The sequence below is a fragment of the Mastigoproctus giganteus genome, chromosome 11 (assembly GCF_048544385.1).
Source record: "Mastigoproctus giganteus isolate SK-2022 chromosome 11, ASM4854438v1, whole genome shotgun sequence".
Lineage (NCBI taxonomy): Eukaryota > Metazoa > Arthropoda > Arachnida > Uropygi > Thelyphonidae > Mastigoproctus > Mastigoproctus giganteus.
In genome coordinates, this window is record NC_143585.1 from 75,543,657 (window position 1) to 75,567,782 (window position 24,126).

General features: G+C 38.3%; 1 protein-coding gene across 1 annotated transcript in view; it reads right to left on the minus strand.

Moving 5' to 3' along the window:
• The window catches only part of LOC150078136 (cadherin-like and PC-esterase domain-containing protein 1), a 168,449-nt gene that overhangs the window by 105,660 nt on the left and 38,663 nt on the right, over nt 1-24,126 (minus strand). Inside the window, exon 2 of the mRNA XM_090385077.1 lies at nt 13,919-14,023. The gene's annotated coding sequence lies outside the window, so the exon portion shown is untranslated. The remainder of the gene's footprint in view (nt 1-13,918; nt 14,024-24,126) is intronic.

Below are 24,126 nucleotides of genomic sequence, written 5' to 3' on the forward strand. Positions count from 1 at the left end.
TTTCGACTTTTCACCGCCATCTCTATAAATAATGCCGAGGGAGTTTCTTTAGGCAGAGGCATTCTGGGAAGGGACGTAGAGGGGTTGTTTATTTATTTATTGACCGCTGCGGTAACGGCGTGTAGGGATGGAGTGGGGAGGGCCAGAGTGGGTTGGTAATAGAGGTCTATTTGTTCCACTATTTATCTTCACTACCTGCAATGCTTTGAAGCCATTCATGCGACACAGACGATTTGTCGCATGACTTGAGACAAATACGCAACTTCTTTTGTATTAACTATTAAGATGGTGGTTTTAACTATATTACTTCACTTGTTTGCATTGTCAGCAAGTTGTAAAGTGACTCAAGAAATTCAGAAACATGTGCATCAAATACCCTTATGACTGAGGAATTGTTTTAATCACCACCGACAGAGGGCAGGGTTACAACCGAGATGTTTTCCCATTTTTATAAATGCCTGGCTTCTTGGCCATGTGGTAGTTTTATCCTTTAAGTAAATTTCTAATTCCATACAAAGAACCAACGGTCATCAGAAGAGTGGATTAAGAACACATATGGGGAGAATGTAATCTGATTGACTTAGGAGTTAAGAGAAGCTAGTAAGGAGATTCGTAACAGATGGCAGTCAATCTCCTAAAGGAATTGTGGAGATTACAAACAGCCTGCGATTGAAAGACCCTTATCCAAAAATTCTACTGCACTCAAGAAGTGTTACCAAGCTTTCACCACTTAATATATTAAAGAAATTTGGCATTGATCGAACATTTCCTAAACATACTTCCATTTATACTTTTTCCAAAAACACACTGAAAATTTGATGTCGATCCAGTTTTTCGAATAATCTGACACTTATCGATGGGAAGGACTTGGAAAGAGCACTGGAAATAGAATTTGGGTTTGAAATCTCTGTTACACCAGCAAAATATACGCTAAAGATTTAGCTTCTGACATTTCTTTGTCGAGAGAAGGCCAATAAACCGAAACGTACTGTCATTTGTACTTGCCATCAACTCGAAATATAGTTGAGGGGAGGGGGGGAAATGCCGGAATTTTATTTGTCCACTTTTAATGGAATTTTGGTTGCTCGACCAATATTTCTGAAAGTTCTAAGTATAAAATTTCGTGAAAATATATCCACTGGGATTCCAGATATTACATGTGAACGGACAGACGGATAAAAGACAATAGGTGCTAAAATGTAAGTCTCTAAACAATGGTCAGTTTTTATAATTATGAAGAATCACACGATAGTACTAAGGATATACTAATTATCATATATCTCTGCGTATAAGATCCCCTTTTGTTTTTCCATACAAATTCGTATTGATCATATATTCGTCATGAAAGTCGACCTGCTTTTAGGCTCGTTAGCATAATATGTACATAAAACTGCTTTACCATGTCTGTCCGTCCACATGTCACAACTCCACTTCCAATGAATGGAGTTTCATCATATTTTATATTTACTCTTTTAAAACGATTTTTCGAGCCGTCCCAAATTTCATTAAATCGGAGAAATAGAAATCTGACGATTATTACTATTATTTTGTTGTTATTATCTCTCTATACATTAAACGTTTTTCTCCTAGTGATATTTATTCGGGCCAATGGGAGAAGAGGACGAGTCAATTACGTCACTATAAATGCAATTAATTATTGACAACTGCCTCCATAACGTTCACTAACCTCGTGCACGTGCTTCACTGTCTAACATTTGATGTTCTATTGTAACTTTTTTTTTATTTTAGTCTTGCTCTTGTGGATGCAACAGTATCCCTCATGAATTATGGAAACCGAACAAAAAGGTCTTTGCTTTGGCTAAAATCTATTATTTGGGTACCAGTTGTCTCCGTGCAGTGGGTGTGGTCGTAGAACGGAGTGATTGTACGGTCCAGTTCTGTGATTGGGTGATTATTGTGAATGCGTTTTGTTTTTGATTGTTTTGTGTCGTCGAGGAGGGGGTGCTTAGCTTATGTAGGGTGTTTATCCCCCAATCCCGCTGTTTTAAAATCGGAAAACCAGTTTCCGATTTTAAAACATCCGCAAGTGGGGGGGGATAAACACCCTAGGCATGTCAACCTAAGAGGAAAGGGAGCGGGGCAAAATAGTGAGTGGCACCTGCCAATCACTGCCTTCTTTCTGACTTTTAGTCAACGTATGGAGTGGTACTCAAGATCTGAATTTTTACCAGGCCTTTTCCTAAGTGACCTATGTAAACTCAGGTAAATAATTACATTGTGATATTTATTCGAACTTGAGAATGCAGCGCACTACCAAATTCACAGGTAAATAATTACATAGGTCATTTCCTGATTTGATATCGATCAGTGCGTTTCGACAGGTCTTTTATGTAGAAAGATTTGACTTACTCCGTCATGCCTCTATATATTACGTAAAAAGCGTTCGCGGGGTTTGGTGAGCAAAGCGAGCAAGGGGCGGAGCCCCCAGTTATTGTTTTTTGTTTAATACATCTCGCATAGGTTATTCATGTACTGTATATTGTAGCTGAAGCACTGGATATTATGTATTTGCCATGCTCCAGCAACAAATAAATGGTAATGTGGCAGGATGCACAGAAAAGAAATTCTCGGTTCACGCATATGAACCGAGAATTATTATCATTATTATCATTTAGTAGAATGATTCTTATTATCATTGTACCACATATATAAATCATGAATTATTAGTATTTTTTGATTATATTAATCGAAGCAGAAACGCGAAATAAGTGTAATAATCGAGAAAAAAAATAAAGTACATTATGAAAGTGTTGACATCATGCTACGATCTAAGATATGTGTTTTAATTTTTAAATTTATTAAATCACTGATTTTTAAATACGTGTAATATTTCAATTTTCATTAAAAGCTAGGAGGAAATGAATAAAATAAGTTACAAAATTTGAGTGAATATGATAGCTATTCATCACAAAAAGCAAAAATATATATTGTATGTATATTTGTGTACAAATATACGTATATGAAATAAATTGTAAATACAGTATATTGTTATTAATTCGTCTTTGTAAATCCTAAGCGCGTGACTAATTTAAATTTAGGATTTCAAATTCTGCGTTATAATTCGATCATCAAATTTCAGACGAATTTTTTTAATGCTTCAAAGGGCGTCTTATACGCTGAAGTGTACGGTATATATGGAGAAATTTAGATTTTATGAAAGAAAATTACACTTTTCTGTTGGTCCGATTTTAATCAAATTTGGAAAGGCTCGACAAATCTTTCTTTAAGCCGCCTATATATAAAATTTCATGGAAATCCATTCACTAGGATTCCAGTTGTTACATGTGGACGGACATGAAGAAAAGTAGACGAGTTACGAATTTGCGAACACGCTTTATAATAAGGAAGTAATAAATATACGAGTTAGGATCATAAAGTTCCCGGATGCTGCATTAGTAAACAAATGACAACGCACATTCTTCCAAAACACAACACACTATCTTCAAACCTTTCTGTCACGTGCAGAGCGACAGCCACTCGTCGTTCAGTGATTAGTGGTTGAATTTCCAAATCAATTTACTAATCATTTCATTGGTAGGGAAAATGTTTTCCATCATGAATTCTTTCCACGTTGTTAGTAAACCGGCATCGAAATCCTGAAACTATTACAGGATGCCATAAGAAGACAACGTGGACATCGAAGGATTTGCTTCCACATGCTAAAGTGCTGAAACTGAGCTCTGTCCTGTACTTCAGACTTTCCTTACTTGTCCACTTTCCAGATAACCATCTATTGAAAGTGTTGTCTATTCCCGGTGGGTAAAGTACCTGCCCGGCAACCCAAAGGTCGCGGGTTCGATTCCCGCCTCGGGCTTGGATCAAAGTACTGCAAAAACCTTGGGAGGTGCAATATGGCCACAGAAGCCGATGCGCCAACAACTACCAAATCAAAAAAAAAAAAAAAAAAGTTGTCTATTCCCTACTTTCTTAGATTACGCTGAAGCTACTGGATCGAATTATTGGCAAAGGTGTTCATATTTAGATCAGTGATTTCAATATCCCAAATGTCTTCGACCTAAACTATTCACTCACCTCTATAGCTAGATTTGTGCATTTAATTCACTTCAGATTTATTGGCTTTCTACCCTATTCTCTGCTTGTTTGTAGAGTTTTAGGCACACCAGGACTGAGATCATATTGCGCCATATATATCTGTAAATTGTGAAGTGGTCGCTTTGCTTTTTGTTGGACGAAAAACCAGAGTTTCCGGAAGGAAAAACATGCTTCCTGAGACTGACTAACTCAGGAACGTTGTGAAAAAGATCCATAAAAATTCTTTGCACCATTGATGGGATTCAAACTCAAGTCATTTCCACCCAGTGTGGGAAGAGCGGCAATTGTACCAACTGTGCTGTCCACGAAATCCATAACTTGTGCATTCTAGATATTATTTTTACCCACGAAAACTATTCCAGGTGATATCTGAACAGGTAGTCTTCACTTTTCTGAATCAGGCCTATGGAAATCCTGAAACCATGTGTGAACTCAGTATCCATGGAGGGATTTTTAGTTTCAGACATTGCTATAGAGTTTCTATGAAGACACTTCTCTCCAACGTTGCTCACTTCCATTTCAGGTTACTTTCAGTTGTTTTTCTTCAATTGATTATTATACTGTCCTGTCAGTTCATTAGAGAATCATGTATCTGATATCCACATGCCTCCCGTCCTAGGCAAAGAAATCAGCCAATCACGTGGTACGACAGTTGTGTAAGAACTGAAGTCCTTCGGTGGAATAACTAAGGGAAAGGCAAGTGATAATTATTAACCTGGCGAGGCACAGTCATAGGTACAATTCACATATGCATTGGCGCAGAAAGTGTGTAAGGTCTTCAGCAGATATTGCGGGGAAAAAGCAACAAAGAGGAGAACTATAGAGATCTCCCCACACCTAGTCGAATCCGTGCACCAGAATTTCCTGTGGCAGGGTTGCTACGTCAACTTATATAGAGATCATAAATAGATCTAAATGCCAATGCCTATCAAAAGTTCTATCTGATAACAAAATTGATGTGGTTGCCATTCGGGAGATCCATGTCATTGATGAAGGTCAATAGGTAAAATACTAGGATATGATATATTGATGCAACTTATCACACACATGACGTGGCAACTTAGGTGTGGAACACTATTGAGAATGCTTTACAAATTTATACTAACATGAGTGGCCATATACACGTTACCATTAGGACAGGGGATATTGCAGTCATTAACTTCTACAAGCCTCCAACCATTCTGTAGTCATTGCATGTTCTCCACCAGCAGGCGCATCTAGCAGTCTACGTGGACGGTTTTAATAGCCATCATGAAGAGTGGAATTAATGGCATAAACGGATAAACTCTAGTAGATTGGACTGAAGAACAAAATGTCCATCTTGTTTTTGATGCAAAGAATAAGGGTACATTCAGATCTACTGCGTCTTGTGTTTTGTTTCTAGGGGCGAAAGCAGCCAACTTCTAGCAATCTATTGGAAAGTCTCTAATGATTTTGCCCACAGTAAACACTGTCCTGTACTCTTCATAGTCTGCATTCAAATACCGCTGGTGACGTCCTTTTCCTGCTCACGTTGGAACTTCAAGAAAACCAATTGGGAAGTTTATAGCGATCTTGATAAATGCATCAGATGGATGCCGCCTGCGAACAATAACTGTGCTACGTTTGTAGATGCTGTAATCGTCACAGCTAAAAGGCATATCTCAAGAGGGTATCGGAAATAATTTATTCCTGGGTGCAGTCAGTCAACCTCTCGTCGGAAGGAATTTATTTCTGGGTGGAGTGATGTCAATGAGCCTTTACCAAGAGTTCCTGAACAGTGGCGATCAAGAAGCAGTCGATGAGTTATTACATAGTCTAGAGAGTGCAGGAAGACAGAAATGGAATAGAAACTGTTGAATCTATGGATTTTAAACAATCTAGTAGAAATGCATGGTCCCTCCTATGAAAATTGGGAGGAGGCAATCCAGTAACTCGTGGAAATCCTGCGACAACCACTAACAAGATTGCTATACATATCGTCTCAATATCCAGAGCTCCGAGAGGCAGGGAACGTACCACACATGTTAAGAGAGAATTAAAAATTCTGAGAGCTCAAGTCCTCCCTAGCCAGAATATTCCAGTCCTTTCACCATTGACGATATTACAATTGCACTAAAGATTGTCAAAGCTGGTAAAGCTCAAGGGTTTGATGGAATACATCCAAAAATTCCTGATTAACTGTGTGGTTTTCTCAGTTTACTACTAACATCTTTCAGACTGGTAAACTAACCCGCCTATTCCAAAAAAAAAAAAAAAAAAAATATTGCTATTTGGAACCAAGCAAGCCTAATGATAGACCGAAGAGCTATCGACTAATCGCACTGTTAAGTGTGTGCTACAATTTCTGCAGCACACACTTAACAGTGCGATTGTTTTCTGCAGCACCATGTTCGAGAGGCAACCAGAGGGAGTAATACTCTTCATCTGGTTATCAGCAGTGATCATTCGTGTATTACGAATTTGCAGATAAAGGAACCACTAGGTGGCAGTGATCACAGTGTACTGATGTGGGATTTACTTAAAGATATAATTACCATCAGGGGTGAAGGAAAGGGTTTTTGCTTCCGTAAAGGTGAGTACAGTGGTCTCCGACAGTTTTTAAATTCTGTACAGTGGGATCAACTGACGATGTTACCAACAGTAAATTCTATGTGGGAAGCCTTCAAGGAATTAATCGTGGTAGTTACTAGGCTTTTCATACCGTTTAAGAAATATTGTTCAAGGTTTAGGCCTAAATGGTTATCTAATGAGACTCGTAATAGAGAAGAAAAATGCATGGGATGCATATAAATTATCAAGCGACTCAGAAGCCTATGGCAGATATAAGCTAGTCTGTAATCAGGTGACAAAGGAGGTTAGGCAGATTACGAGAAATCCTTGGCAAAAGATGCTAAGAAAAACAGCAAGGATTTCTTTACTTATATAAACTCTAAAAGGAAGGGGATGAATCTGATTGGTCCACTTGACATCGATGGTTCGACTGTTGATGATCCTGCTCAGATAGCAAACAAACTGAATGAGTATTTTGCATCTACATTCACACATGAGGAGTTATTACGGGAAGGAAATGCCAGAAGTTTATCAAACTGTAACAGGGTGCTTAATGATTTTGTAATAATTGGGAGCAAAGTGGAGGAGAAATTATTGAAGTTAAACATAAGAAAGGCACCTGGGGTGGATGGGATCTATCCAGTTATATTAAAGTAAGCCGCAAATGAACTAAGCAAACCCTTAGCCATAATTATGGGAGCATCCTTGGACTCAGGGGAAGTCCCCACGGACTGGAAATGTGCATATGTATCCCCAGTTCACAACGGGGGATCGAAGGGTGACATGAGTAATTACAGACCAGTTAGTTTAACTTCTGTTCCGGGTAAAATAATGGAGTCACTGGTTAAAGATGCATTGCAGGATCATCTAGACAAGACTGCAGCAATAATTCAGACACAGCATGGGTTTGTTAAGGGAAAGTCTTGTATGACAAATTTGATTGGATATTATGATGTGGTTACAAAGGAACTGGATGCGAAAAATAATTTTGATATCAAAAACTTGGATTTCAGGAAAGCTTTTGACACTGTTGCGCGTGGAAGACTGCTGTACAAATTGGAGCAGTGTGGCATCAAGGGCAAGTTTCTACAATGGATAAAGGGATGGTTCAGTGGGAGACGACAGAGAGTGGTAATCAATGGACGCTGCTCTTCGTGGACTAATGTTATTAGTGGAGTCACCACAGGGTTCGGCGTTGGGTCCACTGTTGTTTTGTATATTTATCAGTGATATTGATGAAGGTATATCAGGCTTAGTGTCGAAGTTTGCAGATGATACAAAGGTTGGCAGGGTTGTTAATGACAGTAATGGCAGTGTGCTACTGCAACAGGATCTAGAAAATTTGGGTAGATGGGCTGAGAAGTGGCAACTGAAGTTTAACATTGATAAATGCAAAGTACTGCATATGAATAGAAGTAATCCCAGAGGAGCGTACCGACTGTGTACACTTAGGGCGTACACTTAGGGTGGTAGAAAATGAAAAAGACTTCGGAGTAATTGTGCAGTCAGATATGAAGTTTTCTGAGCAATGCAGACAGGCTGCCCGAGAAGGTCATGGGTTTTATCAATGATATACAGCAATTTTGCTAGCAGGGAAAAGGAGGTGATTATCCCTTTAATTAAAGCAATGTTCAGGCCACGCCTTGTGTATCGCGTACAGGTCTGGAAGCCTCATTTTAGGAAGGATATAGATTTGCTTGAACGTGTACAGAGAAGGGCAACAAAATTGGTGAGGGGAACGAAGGGATCCTCTTACCAAGAGAGGCTTAAGTTCTGCAGATTGCAGCGTCTGGAGACTAGGCACCTGCGAGGTGATCTGATTGAGGTGTATAAGGCCTTGAATGGGTTGAGCACGCTGAATTCTGATGGGATTCTTCCGCTTGCTTAGATTATGAATCTAAGGGGGCAAAAATTCAAATTGAGGAAAGACAGTTGTAGAATAGATGTGTGGAAATTTGCCTTTAGCCAGCGGGTGGTTAATTGCTGGAACAAACTTCCATCTATCGTTGTGGAAGTTGATAGCTTAAATAAATTCAAGGTGGAACTGGACAAGCTTTTAGAGGGAATTGTTGTGTGAATTTTTTTTTTTTTTTTTTTGGGTGATGCTATATATAAGCTCTTGCTTTCTTGCATCATATGCCACTATTACTAACTACTTGAACAAAAATATTAGAAATATTAAAGCAAATACCTATTGAGCAAGCAGGCTTCAGGTCAAGCTGTACCGATCGTGTCCTTTCTCTTAAGACCTACATAGACGCAGGTTTCCAACGATGCCTTAAAACATTCGTTGCATTCATTGACCTTACAGCTGCATGTGATACTGTTTGGAGAGAAGGAGTGATCTGCAAATTACTCCAAGTCATACCCTGCAAGATCACAGCTCGACTTATGGATAACATGTTGAGCAATAGACTTCTTAAAGTCATTATGGGTAGCACAATAAGTAGGCAAAAGAAACAATAACGAACCACTTCAAGGTTCGGTACTGGCTCCACTTTTATTGCCGATATGCCTTAGACGAGTTGGAGAAAATTTGGATATGCTGATGACTGGGCATTACCTACAAAAATAACAAACAAACAAACAAACAAACAAACATTTAAAAAAAACAGAAGAAATACTTACAAACGACTTGACTACTCTTGGAAATCGTAAATGGAAGCTCCAATCTAGCATAAACAAAACAGAGGTTGCTTGTTTCCATATCAACAATAAAATGGCTGCCACAAATCTTTAGGTGTACTTTGATAATTCACTCCTAAAACATAACACATATCCAAAGTACCAGGGTATACCACTTGATAGAACTTTGTCTTTTAAAACATATCTGTTAATGACTGCCGCAAAATTGAAAACCCGAAATAACATCCTCCAGAAACTGTGGTACACCATGGGGTTCTGGAGCAACGATCCTTCGCTGCTCTGCCACCAGACTATTCTACACCGCAGCCAAATATTGTAGCCCTGTCTGGTCAAACAGCTCACATGTTAAAATAATCGATATGCAACTGAATAACACCATATACTTAATCTCAGGAACGATAAAGTCCACACCTACTCAATGGCTTCCAGTTCTAAGTCACACTCCTCCACCAGAACTTCATAGATCCAACACATTGGTTAGGGAATACCATAAGTCATCTGAAAACTCGCAACTGCCTATGCACGAATATTTTGCTTATTTAAGTATTAGACTACAAACTTCCGCCCAATTAGAATTGCCGAGAATCTAATAGCTGACAACTTTAATCTGACTGACCAATGGTCACATGAATGGAACTTGTTCCTGCCGTCAGAGTATAGTAATATACTATGCGTAACAGAAAAATCAGCTGGATTCAACTTGACTCGTTTAACACTAAACCGGATACGAACTAATCATGGAATTTGTGCAGAGATTTCCTTGACAATTGGAATAAAATATCTTCCCCCACGGTGCGATTGCGGTGCTGAAAGACACTCAAACATATTACTCAAGAATGTGTCTCGAGAGCCTACAGAGGAAGCTCAAGAGATTTCCTTCTACTGACACCTGACTTAATTGAATGTATTGATAATTTACACATATATATAGCGTTATGGTCAGACGCCAACTGGTTAGGCGCCTCCGTAGCCAGGTGGGAAGGAGCAGCAGCGCGTAGCACACGCTTCTTGATTAGACCGGGGTTCGAGCCCGTCACCACCAAATACGGAGGATGCGAAAAGGTCAGGGAATGACCACCGCATAACCTGGAGCAATATGGCCTTAGTTGCTAATGCTCCTAAAAACCAAATAACAAACTAAGTTGTGCAGATCTGGTTTCCCACATCTGCACAACTTAGACATACAGCTGCAAGCCTTTTTACTGATGGTGATGTGTTGTATTGTGCCATATGCTAAATAAATAAATAAATGCCGGTAGCATAGCCGCCAGAATTGGACCTACGTATTCTAATATTTTGGTAGAGCAGTGTATTAACTACATTATGAACGCTTTCGTTTAGTTTCCTCTTATGTACTCGACGAAGAGGAACTGTTGACGAAATTCCCGAGTTCTGCCTTCCTCTAATAGATATCCCATATGTTGTATTGCTTTTTTAAGACGCCAAGTAAAGAGATTTATTTGCTTTGGATACACTATCAACACATACATTCCATGCACATCTTCATGCGAGAAAGCATGGCCAATTCATAATTCTCATTGCATGCCCTTTTGATGATACTTCAAGAAATAACAAGATTCTAGGATTTCGATGAGTGCCGATGAGTAATACGTCGATGAATTCATCGATGGGTTTTCTAAGCTTTATACCTCTGTTTAGTCGGTCGATTACAATTCTCAATGTCCTTGTGACCTTGCTAAGAATGATTATTTCAGCTGTTTTTTCCTGACTAGTGATGATACTCACTGGTAAGGAACAGTTTATCTCAAATGCCTTGGACCGCGATGCTCTTTTTATTTCTTCACTCACTAACCAAAATATTAAGAGCTTTTATGCAATATGTAATAGCCTTTTTCCCGAATTACAGCTCGTACACATCGTGGCATGAATTTCATTAAGTATTCTGAGGGAGGATAGCTCCAGAATTGTCCATTCTTCCATTAAGACTTATCATTTGCTGCATTGATGTCGCTAGAGAACTAGCAAACCGAATTGCTCTTTCCAACGTTTCGCAGTCATTTTCAGTTGGATTCGGATCTGGAGAATTAGGTGGTCAGAGCAGATGTTGGAAATCTTGGGCTGTTTCTCGAACCATTCAGATACAGTTTGGCACTGTGGATAGTTGCGTCGTCGTTTTGAAAGAATCCATTGCAATCCGGATAAAGATGAACAATTTCAGGGTGAAGTTGGACGGTACAGCAGAAAGATATTCATTGGGGGTAACGCGACTTTCTAACGGGATGAGCGGACTCATTCCATACCCCTTTTAAGTAGGTTCATTTTATCTCAAATTGCAGTAAAAGAACTAGTTCAGTCCTAGTTGGGCATACCGAGGCGAATCAATCAATGTTCTTTAATTTTAAAATTGCTTTGCGCATGTTATCTCAGACGAAGCCTTGTAAGCAGTTTTTGTAATGTAATTTCATACACCATATTTAAACTGTAAACAAAACCCCCTAATCTAAGTTTAGATTCCAATTTGAATCTAAAATTTAGATTTCGAGTTTAGTTTCGATTCTAATTAGACTAAATATAAATTAGAATTGTATTTTATAAATAAAATACAATAAATATAACTCTGAGTGATCCTAATCACCCAAAATTCTAATTCGAATCGACCCCAATTCAACAATTTCAAAAATATTTCGTCTTATTCTTTTAAGATTTAAAATAAATGGACAAACAACTTGAGTAGAATTAAGGCAAATTTTCTATTGTCTAATAGATATTGAAAGTATTAAAAATTTAATAAATGAACTAAAAATAGCTTAAATAGTAACAATTGGGGTTGTATGATATCATCATCTCACGGGAAGGATATTTTTAAAATTATTTTGATCTGAATCACTCTGTAATCCTTGGTCTTGGCGTAGAGTAGTTTCTCTTCCACCATTATTGTCAATACTGTTGTTAAAGTCTTCGCAACCGTAATTTCTAATTTCTCTGTGCCTACCTTCATCTATTTATTTATCTGCGCGGTAGCACAGTGGTATCACCACCGTCCTCCCCACTCCGGGTGGAAAAGATTCGAGTTCGAATCCCGTTGAACATTATTCTTACAATATATTCGACGTTATTATACTGCCCATTTTAATGTGCAGTTTGCCTGGTTAAGGTTAGGCCATCAAGGATCTGTCTCCGGTATTTCCGATCCTTGGCAAATTTGTAGAGGTCGCCGTCAATTGCTTGGATTGTGGTAAGGATCTGTCTGGGGATAAAGCGATCACAAAGGGCTAGTCTGTTAGGGTTGGCTATAAGCGTAGGAGCTGACCTCAGTCCAGGATGAGGGATTCTCCAGCCGCACAGTTTCCAGATGTTTGGCTCCGAGATTATTCTGGTAGTCATTTTGGCAATTAGGACGAGGCGTCTTTCCATTACAAGATTTGGTAGTCCAACAAAGTTTAGTGAGTTCGCCATCGCAGTTGTTCTTTGTTATACCATAGCTTCTAGCTGAAGTAGTGGATATTTGTTGCCATGCGCTTATTGTAGGAATGAGTAGGCAATATGGCCAATGCGCAGAAACAAAAAACTTTTCCGGTTCGCGCATTAGAATAGCTGATTTTTGCTCTTCTTTGTTTACTGATCACAGAAATCATGGATTATTAATATTTTCTTATTATATTAATCATTATTTTTCGCTTCTATCAATCATAGACGAAAAAAAAATTCAATTTGAAAAATAACATGCACGAAATGTAACGCACTGAATATATTAACTGACTTGTTTGTTTATTGTGCGGTAATTTACTCCTGGAAATGCATACGATCAAGAGACTGAGAAAGATCCTGAATGCTGTTAGGTAGTCGGAATTTGAGGTTCAAATTTGGAAAGATTCTGCAAACAGACACCAAACTTGGAACTCACTAACGCCTCATGATCTAACTTTCCCTGGTGGTAATTCAAGAAGCGACAGTGGGGGGTGGATAATGCTAGTAGCGAAATCTGAGAGCGGTACACAGCTCCTCTGCCCCCTACTAGTTTAAAGAGTAGGGGGAAATTTAAGGTACTTGTCGCAACTGCCCAATTTGTTGACATTCCTTGACAAGAGCAATGCGGAGAGCGAAATAATCTTAATGTGGGCTCCTGATAAAAGCCTTCACCTACTTCATTAGACACGCGGCACCCCATGAACGGGTTTCATAAAGGTACTTTGATCCCAGCGGTCCCGAAACTGTGTCCTTGATGCTTGGAAGTAATCGCGTACAACCTTCTGCGAAACGGATGGGGGAATGGGAAAGAACCGAAAACAGCCATCATTCTGCTACGTGAGTGGCCTCTCCCCCCACTTTCTCCTCGCGCACCAGACTTACTCACCTATAACGCGGGAAGGGCGAGAGACGAAACAGAAATCTGCACTTAAGTTGTTACGGCCAACAAAAACCTCTTGCTTGTTCTAGTTTAAAGAAACAAAGCAGTGTCGATAGTCTCTTGGCCAGCTGTCAGTTTCCGACATATCTCCGCCAAGCGGCGCTCTTGTTTGCGTTCATGTCTCCCTGGAGATCCTCCGGCAGAGAGCTTTGTTATGTTGGTTTCGCTTTAGATGTTAAGTGATGGTATTGTTACAGAGGATCGTAGACTGGTGGTAGGATTCTAGGTTAGGCCTAACTCTAAGCTTAAAACAACAAAATTTCTACCAGCAATTTGAACGAGAAATTCAACACTTACATCGTGGTAGTGTACACACAAGAGTAGAAAACAGTTTAGACGAAAGCAGCGAGCGATTCATCTTCTCGCTTCCAGGTTCTCACGTTAGCCAACGCTTGCATATCCCTACAGAAAAATACGTTCAAAATTAATGAAAAAAAAATCACACTTTGTTGTCCGAAAAAAAAAAGTTTCTGAAAATTACTTGAGTAAAAACGGTAATTTAGTAAATCATTATGATATAAATATTTTTTAAATTTTTGTATAATGTGATTTATAACTTAAATGTGGTCACAAATGATTTTTACGCTCGTTAGCGTATATGCGTAGTGCTCCAATTATCATCACCACCGTCTGTCCGTTCGCATGTAGCAACTTGACTCCCAATGAACTGATTTTCATAAAATTGTATATTTGAGCCTATTGAAAAGATCTGTGGAGCTTTCCCAAATTTCCTTAAAATCGGACCAATATAAATCCGGCAATTATTATGTTTTTCATACATATCATATAGGCTGTTCACATACTGTATATTGTAGATGAAGCACTGGATATAGTTTGTTGCTGTGCGCTGATTGATGGAATGAATTGGGCAATGTGGTGGGCGCGCAGAAAAGAAATTTCTCGATTCGTGCATAAGTCGTTGCCTTTTTTTTTTTGTTATAAATCAATTACTATTATTTGCTAACGAGCCAATATATGGGACTTCAGGTATTTACAACTGTTTCCCAAAATGAGATAGTCTTGTACTTAAAGTCCAAACAACCAGAAGACAACCAAAAGGGTAGAACGAAGATTTTTTTTTTTTCAAGTTGGAACTAACATTTGATGGATTAATAGACGAAAAACAAAATCGGAACTGCCTTCTACAGAAATAAAAGTTTTAATAGTTACAAAGGCTTCCCGTCAATCACCAGGGTTGCTGACTTAAGAAGACTGTGGTTATCCCTCAGTTCATTCTATGTACACACGCTCTTAGTATTCTCTTCTTAGATAAAGTTACTAACAACCAATTGCTTGCCGAATAAATGAGGTTTTATCCGGAAACAAGCCATGGTTATAGCTGAGCGTACTGATCAGATGTCCATTAGATTTCTGTAATGGTTTGGCCTTTCGTTGTCTAAGACATACGAGAAGTTACTTGGAGATCGTAAAACTTTCTAGAAATTTATTCGGTTGCAATTTTTCCAAAGAGCCACTTCTCAAATCTACAGATGAGGACAAAAAAAAAAAACCATGGTTGTTTCGTCGGGGATTTTAAACGATCTTTATGGAAAATCGGCTTTTCTTTTTCCTCTTATTTAAGTGACATATGCAAGAACCACTCGTTTACTTTCAAAGTTAATGGTAAATTTAAGCGATGGAACTAACAGACAATAACTTCGTATGATTGGTATCATTATGTGGACCCTCCAGAAACCGTAGTGGTATGGATAACACACGCATATTTATTCAAAGTTAATGGAAAATTTAAGCAGCCAAAACGTTCACCTGATTGGTATCATTAACTATGCATCTATGAACTATAGTAGTATTGACTACTAGAGCCACCTAGTGGCAAATTTATGGCAACGTAATGGAAAATTTAAGCGTGTGAAACCAGCGGTAATAACTCAGTCTAATTAGATCATTAGCTCTATTTTAAGGTAAACTGATGGCGTAGTAGTGCAGTAGCGCCATCTGGAATAAGTTGTGTTTATACTTAATGGAGAAATTAAGCAGCAGACAAAGTTTATAAGTTCACCTGACATTTAGCGCTAACCTTGTCTGAGAAAAATGTTTGGCCCTGCTATCCGGTGAATGAATTTGTTTTTAGAAAATATTTTATATTAAAACATATTTTTGCGTTCTTCAGATTACTGGTTCAAGTTAAGGGATAAATGTGTTAAATTTTTAGTAGAAAATTATCTTTCAATTACAAAATCTCGGCTGCCTGATGAGCTTCAAACGGAGCGAAATGTCATCAGTATCTATGTTTGTGATTTGAAGGGTTAAGACAACTGGAGAAAACTACATTGATAAATAGAGAATCATTTTGGAAAATTCAACTTATTCATTCTTGATGTTTCTTAACTTTCTTTAAACGAGATAAACATCATTAAGATATTCGGTCTAGACAGAGAGATAAACGACTTTTGAAGTGTTTTATCTTCTTTTTTTTTTAAATCTTTTTTTTTGTAGACCAAATGGATGGTTAAAGAATGTGGTGGTTTTATTCCTAAGAGGAATACCAATTTGTCTTTTATCTGTTGTTTTCTTTCTTCCTTTAAGAAAATTCTGATTTGTTTTCCTTTTTTTTTTTGAATTAATGAAGATGAATGCCAGATAGATGTGCTGGCCAAAGTAAGCCAGTGGATCTTTCCTTTTAAATCACTATTAACATTCCATGCTTCCTTAATGGAGTTTTGAGGTTAAAGGTTAACAACACTGACATATTTATGCCATATGTAATATTGCAAGCAGTGGAGATATTATGATTTGAGAAGATAAAAGAATAAGAGGAAAGAAAAAGTGAAAAAGCTTATGTAAACATGAAACCCTATAATTTAAGTTTCACGCGAACACCACTAGAGGATGCCGTTGGGAAAATAACACCCTCTAGTGGTATTAGCACGAACTTTTCCTTATTATAGAACTTAGTGAAGGTTGGGTAAATACACGAGCTAATCGGTATTCAAAAGCTTTGTTTGATACCTAAGCCCTTCCTTCTTTTTTAAATCAATTTATAATAACTCTTATACAAAACTATTCGGTCATTTGTTTACGTTAAATGGTTTTTCGTTTGCATCCATTTACGATATTGTTCTAGCTGGGGTTTCTCAGGTGAAATAATATCAGTAGGAGGCAGTACAACGCACTTGGGACTGAGGTAGAATAGAAAACAGCTTGAAAGGAGTTGTTGAATTCCATATTCTTTGTAGACAGAGTGGTGACTTCTAGCGACCGTCTTTAACAGATTGTAGACGTTGAAAAAGAAAAAGCGTGTGCAAACAACCAGAGGCTTTTCCGTCTAAAGTAGAATTAACCTTTAAAGTGAGTGAAGTAGGGGCGACTTCAATAAACAGTGCTTCCCCCACTTTCTCCTCTTTTAAGTACAGTCAGGTAGATGCAGCAATCTAAAGATGCTGTGAACGTAATTTTAAAGAGGTTTGAAATGTTTCCGTGAGTTTTTCAGGCTTCGTTGTGGTGCTTCTGTCAGCTAATCAGCTGGGAGTGACATCTAACGCTGGTGTTGACACAAAATTTCCTATCTTTTAGGGGACAAACACCGCTATTTTTTTTTTATTTGAATCGCATCAGATTTGAGCTATAGTGTGGAAATGGAAGGTTAGCATATCGTCCACTTCTAGTCCCCTAGGTAATTAAACCAATTTCTTTCGAATGACATCAAAGGACAGAAAATCATCGCGTTTTCACGCGTGGTGTGAATGTTTTAATTAGAATTAGGTTGGCGCTTCTGTTTTCATATTTTGATCGGTAAATGCATCGCCACCAGCTGTTTCCAATTTCTTCTTTTTTTTTTTTTAGAAGAGAGAGAGATGCTAATTATCAGGATATCCCTCACATACGAGCAATATTTTTAAGACATAGTATCAGGTCACTGACATATTTTGAACTCCAATAGCAAAGTCTTTAGCTAATATCACCAAGTTCCGACCTTTTAATATCTTTGCCTTGCTTGCTGTCAACCCATTTCAGTAAACGGCAGCTGTTACGGGGAAACCCCCCGAAAGAGCACGTGCCGTGGAGAGAGAGAGAGAGAGAGAGAGAGAGAGAGAGAGAGAGAGAGAGAGAGATCCCTCGTAGCGAGATAAAGGTCGATTTGTATCGAAGTGGGGAGAAAAGGCATTTGCTGTACCATCTGAGAGAAAGTTTGGGGGCTGACGAAGGGAACTCGGGGAGAAGAATCGACAGCTCAGACGTGCGTGCCTGGTGTTTAGAAAGGAAGAATCATACGTAGTGATGGGTGTAGTTATTGGGGATCGATAATCCGACTGTTTCAACGCGATCGATAATCGGACATTAACAATGAGGTCGATATTAGAACATGTGTAGCGTGGAGGAAGCTAATCGCTGTTAGGCCTACTTTATCGAGTCACCAACAACAGTTTTTTTTTCAAGTAAAATTTTTTACATCATATCTAACCATGCTAATGATACAATACACCATTACTTCAAAAACAGTATCGTAGCATTTAATATCGGCCAGAACACCCCATCGTCTCCATAACTTTCGACCGAAGTTAGTCAATCGTAAGAGTTTTTTTTGTGCAATTTGGTGTTGATTGCTTAAATGATCGTCTTGAACGTATATGGTGGCCATTTTGGTTTTACCCTTAAATATATCGAGACTGGATAATTTAAATTTAAGGCCATGAAGCATTACTTGTCTGTACATTTTGCGGATGAAAATCCATACAATTCTTAGTCCAATGGCAGTTGGTATGCAGAGACCATCAATTTCCTGATGTATCCAGTAGTACGAGGAGCTAATTGTGGATCCACGAATACTGTGTTTAATATGCTTCAATAAGATTATAGCCTTCCTGCTTTTGATCCAGTCGTAATTATGATCTTTCCAAATTTTGACTCTACTCATTTCTAGTTAGCAATTGGATTTGTTTATGTATAGTGAAATCTGTACATTGTGCTTTTCCCTGTTCACTAAAAGCAAATAAAAACAGTTCACATTTTTGTTTTGCCATCTGAAATTGAAATGAAAGCAAACAAATATATCGTTTTTCTTTGATCGAAAGTTAATTACGTTTTACCGCCGTGAGGTAGTTTATAAGTGCTTTTTATTGTAGTTCAACACTAAGATAGCTCTTAGGATTGCCTAACAGCATCGGAGATGATTGTAAAGGATTGAAAAAAGGTGTTTATCTTTTTAAGAGCAAATTTCGGTTTACTATAGTTTATCTAAAAGGAAGTTTGTCTGTAAAACATTCGGCAAGTATCATCCTATTTTGATTTAGTAGTTCAGTAGACTGTCGAAATAACAGCACATTGAGATCGAATGTATACATGCAGCGCAGATGTATTGCAGTACCGAAAAAAATAAAAAAAAAGACGTCAAGTCACACGATTACTGCATTTGTTTACGTTCGCCATTTTGAAAGTGAATTCTGTACTATCACAGATTATTCCGCTGTTTTACATTTATCTTAAATTAATAACCCATCACTATGGCTCCTAAAGTTAATAAACCTCATACAGAGAAGAAAAGAAGAACAGCATGAAAACTTAGTGACAAACTTCATATAATTCAAACTATTAAAATTAGGGTCACCCGGAATGTAAATTCATATACCCAAGTGTACTGTGTCTGTAAATTGCGCGTGTTCTATGCTCGATTTGTCTGTTTGTTGGACGAAAAACCCCAGTTTCTGTCGAAAAAAACCTTGCTATGTACGCCTGAGACCGACTAACTCAGCCACAGTGTGAAAAAGCCTATAAAAGTTCCTCGCGTCATCGACGGAATTCGAACCCGGGCTTTTTCCACCCGGTGTGGGGAGGACGGTGACAATACCACTCTGCTACCCGCGCAGGCTAAACTTGATATAAAAAAAAAAAAATAAATAAATAGAACGGGGCGTAAGCAGACGTGTATCAATGCATCTTATTCTTTGTATTTCTTATTTGGCCTCATTATTTCTGCATTAAATACATTAAAAAAAAAAAAACTTTCTAGATAACGGCACCTTGAATTCCCGAAGGTGCCGTTATTTCGAAAGTATACTGTAGTGGCAAATGATACAAGAAAGAAAGCTTATATAGCATCAGCCAAAAAAAAAAAATAAAAAAAAAAAAACCCAACGGTTCTCCCATCCGTATTCTCCAAAAATTTGTCTAATTTTTCCTTGAATTTATTCAACCCATCGACAACAGATGGAAGCCTGCTCCAGCAATCAACCACGCGCTGGCTGAAGCAAACTTTGCACATTTATCGTGCCACTATCTTTTCTCAACTTGAATTTATGTCCCCTTGTGCGTATTCTCAGCAAGAGGAAGAATACCATAAAAATTTTGCCCACTCAGTCCATTCAAGTCTTAAACACCGCAATCAGATATCCCCTCGGGTGCCTAATCTCGAGACAGTGCAGTTTGCAGAATTGAAGCCTTTCTAGGTAGGAGCATCCTTTTATTCCATTCACCAGCACGTGGTTTCCCTTCCAGCAGCTCTATATTCTTCTTAAAGTGAGGCCTCCAGACCTGTATATAGTACTCAAGATGTGGCCTAACCATAGCCTTGTAGAAAGGTATAATCACCTCCTTATTCCTGCTAGCAAAGTTTCTGTATGTCATTGATATGAAGCACTATGGCCATAGATGCCGATGCGTCTAAAAATCGTTAAACAGAATATCATTGATAAAACTCCATGAGTTTTCCTGGCAGCATATCTGCACTACTCAGAGAATTTCATATCTATTTAAGCACAATTACCCACATGTCTTTTTCATTCTCCACTACCCTGCGTATAGTACAATTGATAAGTTACTCTGGGATCACTGCTACCAATATGCAGTACCTTGCATTTGTTAATGTTAAACTTCAACTGCCATTTCTCAGTCCATCGACCCGATTTTCCTAGATCTTGTAGTAGCTCACCCTGATGATTGTCGTTAACCACCCTATCAACCTTTGTATCATCTATAAATTTAGACATTAAGCCTGATATACTCTCATAAATATCATTGATAAATATTGAAAACAACAATGGGCCCAGCACTGAACCTTGGGGAACTTCACTAATAACACTAGTCCACGAAGAGTAGTGCCCATTGATAAACAGAATTAAAAAAAAACAACTGTCTGAGACCACTGTAGTCACCCTTATGAAAGCAAAGCCTTCCTCTTTACCCTTGACAGTAGTTATGTCTTTAATTAAATTCCACATTAGAACAGTGTGATCGCTGCCACACAGTGGGTCTTTTACCTGCAGATTCTTAATACATGAAGAATCACTGCTGATAACCAGATCAAGAGTATTGCGTCCTATTGTTGTCTCTCTAACATGCTGCTGTAGAAAAGAGTCATCCAAGAAATCCACACAAGTCTTGCTTGTGTGTGTGACCAACCCACAAATTCCAGTCAACATCTAGACAGTTAAAATCCCCCATTATAAGACATTCGGATTTACTGGTCCATTCTATTTCTCTGTATAGCTGTTATACTTACATCACAGTCATTAGGCCTATAACACACTCGTACTCAATTTTGTTTTCCCAGTGCTTATATCACACCAAACTGACTCAACATTGCACTCATCACTAAAGTCAGCTGGATGCGCTGCCTCAGACTTAATATGCTTATTAACTATGGGCATAACCTCTCCTGTCCTGTCTGGCCTTCCTGTATACATTGTACTCCTCATATTCAAATTCAGCATCACTTTGTCTGCATTTGATGACTTAATCAGTACTTCAAAGTTATATTTTACAACAGTAAAAATTTACAACAAATGTAACAAAAGCACTACCTGTATATCGTTGACAAGACCCCATGACGCTCTGGCAGCTTGTCTGCACTGCTCAGAAAACTTCATATCTGACTGCACAATTACCCCGATGTCTTTTTCACTCTCTACCACTGTCAGTGTAGTACCCCACACAGTTGATATGTTTCTCTGGGTTTATTTCTACCCATACGCAGAACCATACATTTGTCAATGTCAAACATCAATTGCCACTTCTCAGCCCATCTGCCCAATTTTTCTAGATCCTGTTGCAGTAGCACACTGTCATTACTGTCGTTAACCACCCTGCCAACCTTTGTATCATCTGCAAACTTGGACATTAAGCGTGATATACCTTCATCAATATCATTGATAAATATAAAGAACATTTGTTCCACTTCGGTTGGAGATGTGCTTGGACAGTTCAGGAGCATATGTTTAAATGATGGATATACTGCAATGGCTTGAAATGTACCACAAACCATTGCTTAAAGTGTTTCATATGTTTTGTTCTATAGCAAAATAAAAATAGGAAATTACCTACACGCATAATATTAAAAAAAAAAAAAAAGAAATCTTTTCCGAAAATCATAAAACTAAATTGTAATGATCTAAACACGCAATTATTTCAGAAATTAAGTTAAAATTTATTTAAACAATAATATGTTGTTTCTGGTAAATCGCGAACAAACGCCGAATCAGGTTTCAATTGAAGATTACATTGTATTTGTACCAGAAACTAAGGTTTTTTCATCACTCAAAACAGGCAAACTACTAATGGAAAACCCACAGCTGAATACACTGGTGTGCAAAATTTAAGGACCAGTTAGGTTTTCACCTGTAGCTTCTCATAGGAGTGGCCTGGATATGGGAAAATCATACCAAAGGAACCTCGTGAGGTACAGAAATGAAGGAAACAACGGAAACAAAACGGTACAGAGGGCCTTTATTCAAAAATGGCAACATAGCACTGGCTGCCATGATACAGATTCATCACTGCCAAAGATGGAACAAAGGGAAGAGGTGGAACTCAGTAGGAGATATGGCCACCCCTAATGTCGATGCAGGCTTTGCACCGCCTGTCCATACTTAGAACAATGTTGTTAAGTTCTTGCGGTAACATCGTCCATTCCTCTGTCAGCGTCATCTACAACTGGTGTTATCTTTTTTTCTGGTGGGTGTGGACGTGTCTCTAGGCGTTTCCCCAGAGCGTCCCATATGTGTTCGATGGGATTTAGATCGATGGAACGTGCAGGCCAATCCATACGAACAATGTCCTCACTTTCCAAAAGCATATCAACAGCTGCAGTGCGATTGGGTGTGGTATTATCATTCATAAACACGAACTCGGGGCCAATGGCATCTCGGAACAGACGCACATGGGGAGGGATTACCTCAGTATAGTAGCGTGCACCGTTTACAGTACCGCCTTCCAGTATCTGGAGTGTTGTGTACGTCCATCCAAGATAACGCCTCCCCAGATGAGAACACCTCGACCGCCATATCGATCCCTTTCAGTTATTAGTTAGTTATTCTGGGCGCCCTGACGCCCAGAATCGGTACTGAGACTGAATCTACTGTCATCAGTAAAGAGTACCTTAAGTAAAGATTTTGTGGTTGTAACCTTTAGAAATAGTGTTAGTCCTTAAGTTTTGCACACCAGTGTATTTGCACGCCTAAGTTACCTCGATTCAAATTAACAACCCAAGCTAAATGGAATAAATAATTAAATTTAGTTCTATTTAATTCCATATCAGTTGCAAGCTAATACCACCTGGTGGCAAAATATTGAAAATGAAATGTTAAAATTTTTACGCCCCCTGGTAGTGATCTGCGGAAATTTCGCATAATTATCTTCTCTGTAATTGTGAATATTTTGTTTAATTTTGACCACGGACCATCAAACACAAGTTATTCTAAAACATTAAGCATCGGACGCGTTTTAATTTTGAAAATATTCCCTTAATTGAGAAATAAAACAAATTAGAATTTCCTTTTAATTACAAAGCCAGATATCGCGATTCATTATTTTTCGTTGTTGGAAAGAGCCCTCGAGTTTCTACTTTGACAGTCACTTCCTTCATATGAAATCGGTGGCTTCCTGGGAATAATAATAATAAAAAAAAAAGACCATCGTATTAAAACTCTGTTGGTTATTTCAATTACCAAAGCATCCTTTTTGTTCTTAATATCCAAAGAACGTATTATTAAAATATGTCAATTGGTTTTCGTTTTTTAATTTTTCTCATCGGTGGTGCATTCCAACGCTCCACGCATCGAGAACTTTGGAGAAGTCTGGATGAAAAAACATAATGTGATAAGATGGTATCTGTACTATCCCTTTCCGATACGCTAAAAGAGGCTTTTAGTCGGGTAACGAGAAGACCAATAAAAACTCTCCAACTGAATGGATGTAAAAAATAATAGACTCATTAAAACAAAATGATCAGCACGAGCCGTTGCGGAAGTACTTTTAATTTTAACAATGACGTTCAGACTGATAATGAATTTTTGAGCGAGTGTGGATCTGTGTGCTGAGCTCTCAGTTGTGGAGTGCATTATCCTGCCAGATGAATTATTTTTCTTTTGAAATATTTAAGTACGTAATTAAAAGTTCAGAAAGAAAACAATACAAAATTGTGTGAAGTACTTCTAGAAGCTTTCTTTTTGTTTTTTCTTTCCTTTTCTCTTCTTATTCATAATCCGTTTAAATTTCTTAGCGCAAAATACAAGTGAAAACTTTTGCGTAATCTCAGCGAGTTCAATTAAAAG